Source organism: Salmo salar, unplaced genomic scaffold, assembly GCF_905237065.1.
Source record: "Salmo salar unplaced genomic scaffold, Ssal_v3.1, whole genome shotgun sequence".
Classification (NCBI taxonomy): domain Eukaryota; kingdom Metazoa; phylum Chordata; class Actinopteri; order Salmoniformes; family Salmonidae; genus Salmo; species Salmo salar.
The window spans coordinates 559,026-571,369 of record NW_025548295.1 but is presented as its reverse complement, the minus strand read 5'-3'; the positions used below and the strand labels follow the sequence as shown (position 1 = coordinate 571,369).

Genomic DNA, 12,344 nt, shown 5'->3' with positions numbered 1-12,344 from the left:
CTGATTCTCACGTAGACTACTAGGCAAAGCTGTACGTGACTAACCTGATTCTACGTAGACTACTAGGCAAAGCTGTACGTGACTAACCTGATTCTACGTAGACTACTAGGCAAAGCTGTACGTGACTAACCTGATTCTACGTAGACTACTAGGCAGAGCTGTACGTCACTAACCTGATTGTTTGAGAACTCAGAGAGGACCTCCTTCTCCTCATCCCGTAACACAGGCTTCCTAGACAGATTCCCAACAAACAGGTGACTCTTGATGACAGGCAACAGGTCAAAACACTGGGCTTCTATCTTCTCTAAGGCCTGGGATATGGAGGCGTCGGCTGCTGGTTTCCCCAACCAGTTTCTCCTTCTCTGTAGGCTGTGAAGAACTCCCATGTTGAGGTGTCCTGAGTAGTGGGTCGGGACTGGCTGATGTCGTGGAGGATATCCCCTTAGCAGCAGGGCCGGCCGTCGCCCCAGCAGGGCCGGCCGTCGCCCCAGCAGGGCCCGGGGGAGCAGTTATCCAGCCTCAGCCTTTTGGCACTCTTTGGTAGAAGCATGTTGACTCCACTTCGCTTCCCTCTTTGTTCTGTTTTGGTGAAAGCCGTGGACGAGGAGTTGATGGTTTTGAAGCCAGATACCTGACTGACTGAGCTGGAGGGTGTAGTCCCCGTCTCAGCAGCAGACATACAGATGTTTCCTCGGAGGATACCGAGAGTCCAGGCACGGGCAGACAGTTCTGGATACATGCTGTCTAGAATCCTCATGGAGTTCTCCTGGGCGGGACTAGTGGAGGAAGAGGAAGGGCTGAAGGCAGGAAGTCTCCCTGGAACAGGAAGGGGCGTGTTTAGGAGTGGCTGAACCAAACTGTAGTGGTGAGGAAGGAGCGGTTCGAGACGGGGAGCTCAACATCTGACCATCAGGTGCTGTTTGGGACCCCAGAGGGGAAACAGGTCTTTCCATTGGTGAGGGAAAGGACAGTTTACCAATCACCTGTCTTGGATTAGCAGGTTTTACCGGTCTCGGAGGAGTTACAGTGAGAGGCATCAGAAGAGGAGGTAGTGGAGGACCCATTTCAAAGCGAACCTTCCCAATAGGAATTTTCCCTGTAGGTTCTGGGAAGTGGCCCACAGGCAAGGCTGCTGTGGGTTCTGGGGAGTGGCCCACAGGCAAGGCTGCTGGCCTGATCCCTTCCCTCATGTCAGGGCTGAGTCTTTCAATAATAACTTTACATGAAAGGGTGGCCGTTTGCTGGCCGTCCCTGGGGGCCGCGCCGTCTTTCCCTGAGCTCGTTTGGACTGCGTTTGATCTAACAAGACTCTTCCTGACACGCCCACTTCTAATACTGATCATCTCAGTCTGGGCATTTCCACGTAGTTTCTCAGACCCTTCATCCGTCAGCTGGGACTCCGACCTCGACTCCAGAGATGCAGTCGGTGGTTGTAGGATGCTTACGGTCAGCTTTCATATCCTGGTGTTGAAGAACATGGACCGGGCGATCACAATCTTTCAGCATCCCGTTGTTCAAAAGCTCCTCACTCTTTAACTCTGCAGGAGACGGTGGACTCCTAACATCTGACCCCGGGTCTTCAGCATCTTTCTTTCCATTCATCCTCTTCGGTTGTGTACCAGATCTCAGGAGCTTCACGTTCACCACAGGGTAAAGACATATGGGACTATGTAACCTCTTGCATAGTGTATGGTTTGTGCTACTCTGAGCATTGGGTTTTGTTGCCTGGATGTCTTCATGGACTTCAGATGTTGTAGTACACATCTCTACATTCTTTACAGAGCTCATTAAACTGGCAGGAGAGATGTGGACACCAGATTTTGGCAGAGGTGCCAGAGACTTCCGTTTAAATGATGATGATGATTCCTCTGCCCCAGATGAATGGACCGTGATGACTTTTGATACCATACCTACATCTGTCAGTCCTTCTGTCTGACGACTGGGGGAGACCAGTCCTTCTGTCGGACGACTGGGGGAGACCAGTCCTTCTGTCGGACGACTGGGGAGACCAGTCCTTCTGTCGGACGACTGGGGGAGACCAGTCCTTCTGTCGGACGACTGGGGGAGACCAGTCCTTCTGTCGGACGACTGGGGGAGACCAGTACATCACGAACCGGTTTCCAAGAGAAACCCCCTTCTTGGTCTTTATCCGATTCCTGGCCTGTAAACAACTCGTGTTGTTTACGGAGACCTGCTCGAGGAGCTGCTTCGGATCAGTTGTGTTACATTGAGTTTTAGGAGCCCATTCACTCAGTTGGTCCGGACCAGTCAGCGTCTCAGCAGAACATTCTACCAGAGAACTGGGTTCCAGCTGTTTAGTGGTGGGAGTTTGAGACACGCTGGCCTCTCCCGTATGATCTTTAATTCCTTCTACTTCGTCCGAGTCCCCATGGTCGATGCTCTGACCCTCCAAGACACATCCTTTATAACATGGGTTAGTCTCAACATCCATTGCTGTCATGTCTGGTGAGGAGTCCTGCACTTGTTCTCCTTGTGTCTGGGTGAGTGAGGTCCGAACGGTGCCGGTACGGACAGAGGTGTTGCCCGGAGGATCCGCTGAGCTTGGGAGACACTCTGTGGCTTTGGTAAAGGACGGTAGATCAATAGAGGAGGTTTGAGTCTCTCCTGATGGGGATTGGATGGTTTTAGCAGCTGGTTCTACCTGCATGTCTTCCTGTTCACAGACAGACACACTGTTCCTCTCTTTCTCTCCTGACGTCCCCGTGGACAGATCAGGGCTTTCTCTCAGAGTATAATTAGTGTTGTCTGAGACGGGGCTTTCTCTCAGAGTAGAATGAATTCTGTCTGATGGTAGTTCCACTGAGGAGTCTGCAGGTTGTTGTCCTGCCAACACAAGAGCCATCTGATTGGCTGGTCCAGGTTGCTGTCCTGCTGTCTGATTGGCTGGTCCTGTAGTGTAGACAGAGTGGTTTCTGTTCTCTAGAGGAGATCTGGTCTCTCCTGACTCCAAGACATCATCCAACCTCTCCTGAGCTGAGGAGCAGGCTAAGGGGGAGAGGACAGGAGGCAGCGGCTTGAACCAGTCCAGGATCTCCTCAACTGATCTACTATGTTTATGGCCTGGCGGGTCACCGTTCCTGCTGGGTCCGTGGCCTGGCGGGTCAATGTTCCTGCTGGGTCCGTGGCCTCGGTCACTTCCTGCTGGGTCCGTGGCCTGGCGGGTCACCGTTCCTCTGGTCCGCTCACCTGCTGGGTCCGTGGCCTGGCGGGTCACCGTTCCTGCTGGGTCCGTGGCCTGGCGGGTCACCGTTCCTGCTGGGTCCGTGGCCTGGCGGGTCACTGTTCCTGCTGGGTCCGTGGCCTGGCGGGTCACTGTTCCTGCTGGGTCCGTGGCCTGGCGGGTCACCGTTCCTGCTGGGTCCGTGGCCTGGTGGGTCACCGTTCCTGCTGGGTCCGTGGCCTGGCGGGTCACCGTTCCTGCTGGGTCCGTGGCGGGTCACTGTTCCTGCTGGCCGGGCCTGGCGGGTCACCATTAGGTCCGTCGGGGTTCAACTATGCTGCTGTCCTGTAGGTGCTCCTTTAACTGCTGTTTTCTCCTGGCTGTGAGTGAGAGACAGAGAGAGAGACAGAGAGAGAGAGAGAGACAGAGAGCGCGACAGAGACAGAGAGCGCGACAGAGACAGAGAGCGCGACAGAGACAGAGAGCGCGACAGAGACAGAGAGCGCGACAGAGAGAGAGAGCGCGACAGAGAGAGAGCGCGACAGAGAGAGAGAGCGAGACAGAGAGAGAGAGAGAGACAGAGAGAGAGAGCGAGACAGAGAGAGAGAGCGAGACAGAGAGCGAGACAGACAGAGAGAGACAGACAGAGAGAGAGAGACAGAGAGAGAGACAGAGAGAGATATAATGATGTTCTGGTCTGTTGTAACAAGGGGAGGTCCATTAAATCATATGACATCATCACAATGCGTCCTGAATACATACCAGGGAGGTGTGATGAGGGAGGAGCTACACACACCCACAGATCCTCCAGCAGCCTCTGGACCTTCTCTGTAAAACACACCACCGTATCAACACCGTGACGACTGGGCACTACACCCCACCGTATCAACACCGTGACGACTAGGTACTACACCCCACCGTATCAACACCGTGACGACTGAGGTACTACACCCCACCGTATCAACACCGTGACGACTGTAGGTACTACACCCCACCGTATCAACACCGTGGCGACTAGGTACTACACCCCACCGTATCAACACCGTGACGACTAGGTACTACACCCCACCTATCAACACCGTGACGACTAGGTACTACACCCCACCGTATCAACACCGTGACGACTGTAGGTACTACACCCCACCGTATCAACACCGTGACGACTGTAGGTACTACACCCCACCGTATCAACACCGTGACGACTAGGCACTACACCCCACCGTATCAACACCATGACGACTGTAGGTACTACACCCCACCGTATCAACACCGTGACGACTAGGCACTACACCCCACCGTATCAACACCGTGACGACTGTAGGTACTACACCCCACCGTATCAACACCGTGACGACTGTAGGCACTACACCCCACCGTATCAACACCGTGACGACTAGGCACTACACCCCACCGTATCAACACCGTGACGACTAGGCACTACACCCCACCGTATCAACACCGTGACGACTGTAGGCACTACCCCCCACCCGTATCAACACCGTGACGACTTGGCACTACACCCCACCGTATCAACACCGTGGCGACTGTAGGTACTACACCCCACCGTATCAACTCCGTGACGACTGTAGGTACTACACCCCACCGTATCAACACCGTGACGACTGTAGGTACTACACCCGCCGATATCAACACCGTGACGACTGTAGGTACTACACCCCACCGTATCAACACCGTGACGACTGTAGGTACTACACCCCGTCGTATCAACACCGTGACGACTGTAGGTACTACACCCCACCGTATCAACACCGTGACGACTGAGGCACTACACCCCACCGTATCAACACCGTGACGACTAGGTACTACACCCCACCGTATCAACACCGTGACGACTGTAGGCACTACATTTAACCAGGAATGTCAGTTAAGAACTAATTCTTATTTACAATGACGGCCTACCGGGGGGAACAGTGGGTTAACTGCCTTGTTCAGGGGCAGAACGACAGATTTGTACCTTGTCAGCTCAGGGATTCAATTTAGCAACCTTTGGGTTACTGGCCCAACGATGTAAACACTAGGCGACCTGCCGCCACAAAGGTACTAGTGTGGGGTATTATTAACCTGTTATGGATAGGGGCAGTATTTTCACGGCCGGATAAAAAACGTACCCGATTTAATCTGATTATTACTCCTGCCCAGAAACTAGAATATGCATATAATTATTAGCTTTGGATAGAAAACACTCCAAAGTTTCTAAAACTGTTTGAATGGTGTCTGTGAGTATAACAGAACTCATATGGCAGGCCAAAACCTGAGAAGATTACATACAGGAAGTGCCCTGTCTGACCATTTCTTGGCCTTCTTGATCATCTCTATCCAATACAAGGGATCTCTGCTGTTACATGACACTTCCTACGGCTCCCATAGGCTCTCAGAAGGCGGCAAAAAGCTGAATCGTGGCTTTGCAGGCCCTGGCTGAAAAACATTCGCGCGTTTGGATAGTGGTCGGTCAGAGTACTATGAGACTGAGGCGCGTCACGAGACGACCCCATGTTTTTATTCTTTCGTCTTTGAACGTAAACCGACTCCCGGTCGGAATATTATCGCTTTTTACGAGGAAAAATAGCATAAAAATGTATTTTAAACAGCGGTTGACATGCTTCGAAGTACGGTAATGGAATATTTTGACATTTTTTGTCACGAAACGCGTCGGGCGCGTAACCCTTCATCACCCTTGGATAGTGTCTTGAACGCACAAACAAAACGCCACTATTTGGATATACCTATGGATTATTTTGAACCAAACCAACATTTGTTATTGAAGTAGAAGTCCTGGGAGTGCATTCTGACGAAGAACAGCAAAGGTAATCAAACTTTTCTAATAGTAAATCGGAGTTTGGTGAGGGTCAAACTTGGTGGGGGTCAAAATAGCTAGCCATGATGGCCGGGCTATCTACTCAGAATATTGCAAAATGTGCTTTCACCGAAAAGCTATCTTAAAATCGGACATAGCGAGTGCATAAAGGAGTTCTGTATCTATAATTCTTAAAATAATTGTTATGTTTTTTGTTAACGTTTATCGTGAGTAATTTAGTAAATTCACCGGAAGTGTTCGGTGGGAATGCTAGTTCTGAACGTCACATGCTAATGTAAAAAGCTGGTTTTGATATAAATATGAACTTGATTGAACAAAACATGCATGTATTGTATAACATAATGTCCTAGGGTTGTCATCTGATGAAGATCATCAAAGGTTAGTGCTGCATTTAGCTGTGGTTTTGTTTTTGTGACATTATATGCTAGCTTGAAAAATGGGTGTCTGATTATTTCTGGCTGGGTACTCTGCTGACATAATCTAATGTTTTGCTTTCGCTGTAAAGCCTTTTTGAAATCGGACAGTGTGGTTAGATAAAGGAGAGTCTTGTCTTTAAAATGGTGTAAAATAGTAATATGTTTGAAAAATGGAAGTTTTTGTATTTTTTTGAGGAATTTGTAATTCGCGCCACGCCTATCATTGGATATTGGAGCAGGTGTTCCGCTAGCGGCACATCTAGATGTATTAACTTGGGTTATAGTGCAGTAAAAACATACCTCTATCCACCTTTGTTTCTTCAGGTGCCGTTGCTTGAGTTGATGTGCTCTTTAATACTAAACAAAGACATGATTGGACTTAATTAACAAACGCTGTGATATTACTACTGCTACTACTATTATTACTACTACTATTAATACCACCACTACTACTACTACTACTACTACTACTGCTACTATTAATACCGCTACTATTACTGCTACTGCTGCTGCTACTACTATTATTACTACTGCTACTACTACTACTAATACCGCTACTGTTACTGCTACTACTGCTACTACTACTGCTACTGCTACTATTAATACCGCTACTATTACTACTACTGCTACTGCTGCTGCTACTATTATTACTACTGCTACTACTACTACTATTAATACCGCTGCTGTTACTACCACCACTACTACCACTGCTGCTGCTGCTGCTACTGCTGCTGCTACTACTACTACTGTTGCTACTGCTACTACTGTTGCTACTACTACTACTGCAACTACTACTACTGCAACTACTGCTACTACTGCTGCTACTACTACTGTTGCTACTACTGCTACTGCTGCTGCTGCTACTGCTGCTGCTACCACTGCTCGCTGCTGCTACTGCGCTGCTGCACCACTGCTGCTGCTACTGCTGCTACTGCTGCTGCTGCTACTGCTGCTACTGCTGCTACTGCTGCTGCTACTGCTACGGTTGCTACTACTGCTACTGTTGCTACTGCTGCTACTGTTGCTACTACTGCTACTGTTGCTACTACTGCTACTACTGTTGCTACTACTCACTACTGCTGCTACTGCTACTACTGCCGCTACACTACTACTGCTGCTGCTACTACTGCTGCTACTACTACTACTACTGCAACTACTACTACCGCAACTACTGCTACTACTGCTGCTACTACTACTGCTGTGCTACTACTACTGCTGCTGCTGCTGCTGCTGCTACTACTGCTACTGTTGCTACTACTGCTACTGTTGCTACTACCGCTACTGTTGCTACTGTTGCTACTGCTGCTACTACTGCTACTACTGCTACTGTTGCTACTACTGCTGCTACTGCTGCTACTGTTGCTGCTACTACTGCTACTGTACTGTTGCTACTGCTACTGTTGCTACTGCTGCTACTGCTACTGTTGCTACTGCTGCTACTGCTACTGCTGCTACTGCTGCCACTGCTGCTACCGCTGCTAGCTGCTGCTACCGCTGCCACCGCTGCCACCGCCGCACCGCTGCTACCAGCGCTGCAACAGCAACACTGCTGCTGCTACCGCCACGCCGCTGCCACGCGCACCGCACCGCAGCGGCCACAGCAGCACGCCGCTACGCTACGCTACCGCTGCTGCTACCACCAGCCGCTCCGCTGCCACCGCTACGCTACTGCTACCGCTACTGCTGCTGCACCGCACGCTGCCACCCTGCTGCTACTACTGCTGCTACCGCTGCTACTACTGCTGCTACTACCGCTGCTACTACTGCTGCTGCTACTACTGCTGCTACTACTACTGCTGCTACTACTGCTGCTGCTACTACTGTTGCTGCTACTAACAGCAGAGTTACCTTTATTCTTCTCCGTCTCCAGTTTCTGTAGTCGTTCCTGGAATAGAAAGAGGGTCCAATCAGACTGTTTCAAAACACTTTACAGTTAATACTACAGCCAATCAGACAGTCTCAAACACTCTACAACAGCGGTCACCAACCTTTTCTGAGTCAAGATCACCGAGTCAAAATGCAACAAGACTTAAGAAAAACGTAACCAATTAAAAACAGTTCTGTAGCAATGAGGTTTGAGCAGTCGGCTATAGGCCCAATACATTATCACTGCATATTGGCTATGCTCAGTAGGCCCAATACATTATCACTGCATATTGGCTGTAGGCCCAATACATTATCACTGCATATTGGCTATGCTCAGTAGGCCCAATACATTATCACTGCATATTGGCTATGCTCAGTAGGCCCAATACATTATCACTGCATATTGGCTATGCTCAGTAGGCCCAATACATTATCACTGCATATTGGCTATGCTCAGTAGTCCCAATACATTATCACTGCATATTGGCTATGCTCAGTAGTCCCAATACATTATCACTGCATATTGGCTATGCTCAGTAGGCCCAATACATTATCACTGCATATTGGCTATGCTCAGTAGGCCCAATACATTATCACTGCATATTGGCTATGCTCAGTAGGCCCAATACATTATCACTGCATATTGGCTATGCTCAGTAGGCCCAATACATTATCACTGCATATTGGCTATGCTCAGTAGGCCCAATACATTATCACTGCATATTGGCTATGCTCAGTAGGCCCAATACATTATCACTGCATATTGGCTATGCTCAGTAGCTCCAATACATTATCACTGCATATTGGCTATGCTCAGTAGGCTATAGGCCCAATACATTATCACTGCATATTGTCTATGCTCAGTAGGCCCAATACATTATCACTGCATATTGGCTATGCTCAGTAGGCTGTAGGCCCAATCCATTATCACTGCATATTGGCTATGCTCAGTAGGCCCAATACATTATCACTGCATATTGGCTATGCTCAGTAGGCCCAATACATTATCACTGCATATTGTCTATGCTCAGTAGGCCCAATACATTATCACTGCATATTGGCTATGCTCAGTAGGCTATAGGCCCAATCCATTATCACTGCATATTGGCTATGCTCAGTAGGTCCAATACATTATCACTGCATATTGGCTATGCTCAGTAGGCCCAATACATTATCACTGCATATTGGCTATGCTCAGTAGGCCCAATACATTATCACTGCATATTGTCTATGCTCAGTAGGCTTGGCCCAATACATTATCACTGCATATTGGCTATGCTCAGTAGGCCCAATCCATTATCACTGCATATTGGCTATGCTCAGTAGCTGTGGCCCAATACATTATCACTGCATATTGGCTATGCTCAGTAGGCGCCAATACATTATCACTGCATATTGGCTATGCTCAGTAGTCCCAATACATTATCACTGCATATTGGCTATGCTCGGTAGGCTGTAGGTCCAATACATTATCACTGCATATTGGCTATGCTCGTAGGCTGGCCCAATACATTATCACTGCATATTGGCTATGCTCCAGTAGGCTATAGGTCCAATACATTATCACTGCATATTGGCTATGCTCAGTAGGCCCAATACATTATCACTGCATATTGGCTATGCTCAGTAGGCCCAATACATTATCACTGCATATTGGCTATGCTCAGTAGGCTATAGGCCCAATACATTATCACTGCATATTGGCTATGCTCAGTAGGCCCAATACATTATCACTGCATATTGGCTATGCTCAGTAGGCCCAATACATTATCACTGCATATTGGCTATGCTCAGTAGTCCCAATACATTATCACTGCATATTGGCTATGCTCAGTAGGTCCAATACATTATCACTGCATATTGGCTATGCTCAGTAGGCCCAATACATTATCACTGCATATTGGCTATGCTCAGTAGGCTGCCAATACATTATCACTGCATATTGGCTATGCTCAGTAGGCCCAATACATTATCACTGCATATTGGCTATGCTCAGTAGGCCCAATACATTATCACTGCATATTGGCTATGCTCAGTAGTCCCAATACATTATCACTGCATATTGGCTATGCTCAGTAGTCCCAATACATTATCACTGCATATTGGCTATGCTCAGTAGGCTTATCCAATACATTATCACTGCATATTGGCTATGCTCAGTAGTCCCAATACATTATCACTGCATATTGGCTATGCTCAGTAGTCCCAATACATTATCACTGCATATTGTCTATGCTCAGTAGTCCCAATACATTATCACTGCATATTGTCTATGCTCAGTAGTCCCAATACATTATCACTGCATATTGGCTATGCTCAGTAGTCCCAATACATTATCACTGCATATTGGCTATGCTCAGTAGGCTTAGGCCCAATACATTATCACTGCATATTGGCTATGCTCAGTAGGCCCAATACATTATCACTGCATATTGGCTATGCTCAGTAGGCCCAATACATTATCACTGCATATTGTCTATGCTCAGTAGTCCCAATACATTATCACTGCATATTGTCTATGCTCAGTAGTCTGTGGCCCAATACATTATCACTGCATATTGGCTATGCTCAGTAGGCCCAATACATTATCACTGCATATTGTCTATGCTCAGTAGTCCCAATACATTATCACTGCATATTGGCTATGCTCAGTAGTCCCAATACATTATCACTGCATATTGTCTATGCTCAGTAGTCCCAATACATTATCACTGCATATTGGCTATGCTCAGTAGGCTATAGGCCCAATACATTATCACTGCATATTGGCTATGCTCAGTAGGCCCAATACATTATCACTGCATATTGGCTATGCTCAGTAGGCCCAATACATTATCACTGCATATTGGCTATGCTCAGTAGGTCCAATACATTATCACTGCATATTGTCTATGCTCAGTAGTCCCAATACATTATCACTGCATATTGGCTATGCTCAGTAGGCCCAATACATTATCACTGCATATTGGCTATGCTCAGTAGTCCCAATACATTATCACTGCATATTGGCTATGCTCAGTAGGCCCAATACATTATCACTGCATATTGGCTATGCTCAGTAGTCCCAATACATTATCACTGCATATTGGCTATGCTCAGTAGGCCCAATACATTATCACTGCATATTGGCTATGCTCAGTAGTCTATGCCCAATACATTATCACTGCATATTGGCTATGCTCAGTAGGCTTGGTCCAATACATTATCACTGCATATTGGCTGTGCTCAGTAGTCCCAATACATTATCACTGCATATTGGCTATGCTCAGTAGGCCCAATACATTATCACTGCATATTGGCTATGCTCAGTAGGCCCAATACATTATCACTGCATATTGGCTATGCTCAGTAGGCCCAATACATTATCACTGCATATTGGCTATGCTCAGTAGGCTATAGGCCCAATACATTATCACTGCATATTGGCTATGCTCAGTAGGCTCCAATACATTATCACTGCATATTGGCTATGCTCAGTAGGCCCAATACATTATCACTGCATATTGTCTATGCTCAGTAGTCCCAATACATTATCACTGCATATTGGCTATGCTCAGTAGTCCCAATACATTATCACTGCATATTGGCTATGCTCAGTAGTCCCAATACATTATCACTGCATATTGGCTATGCTCAGTAGGCTATAGGTCCAATACATTATCACTGCATATTGGCTATGCTCAGTAGTCCCAATACATTATCACTGCATATTGGCTATGCTCAGTAGGCCCAATACATTATCACTGCATATTGTCTATGCTCAGTAGTCCCAATACATTATCACTGCATATTGTCTATGCTCAGTAGTCTGTAGGTCCAATACATTATCACTGCATATTGGCTATGCTCAGTAGGCCCAATACATTATCACTGCATATTGTCTATGCTCAGGAGTCCCAATACATTATCACTGCATATTGTCTATGCTCAGTAGTCCCAATACATTATCACTGCATATTGTCTATGCTCAGTAGTCCCAATACATTATCACTGCATATTGGCTATGCTCAGTAGTCCCAATACATTATCACTGCATATTGGCTAT

At 47.6% G+C, this 12,344-nt stretch overlaps 1 pseudogene; it reads right to left on the bottom strand.

The window, feature by feature from the left end:
* Positions 1 to 12,344, bottom strand: part of LOC106591541 (little elongation complex subunit 1-like) — a 34,000-nt pseudogene that overhangs the window by 9,219 nt on the left and 12,437 nt on the right.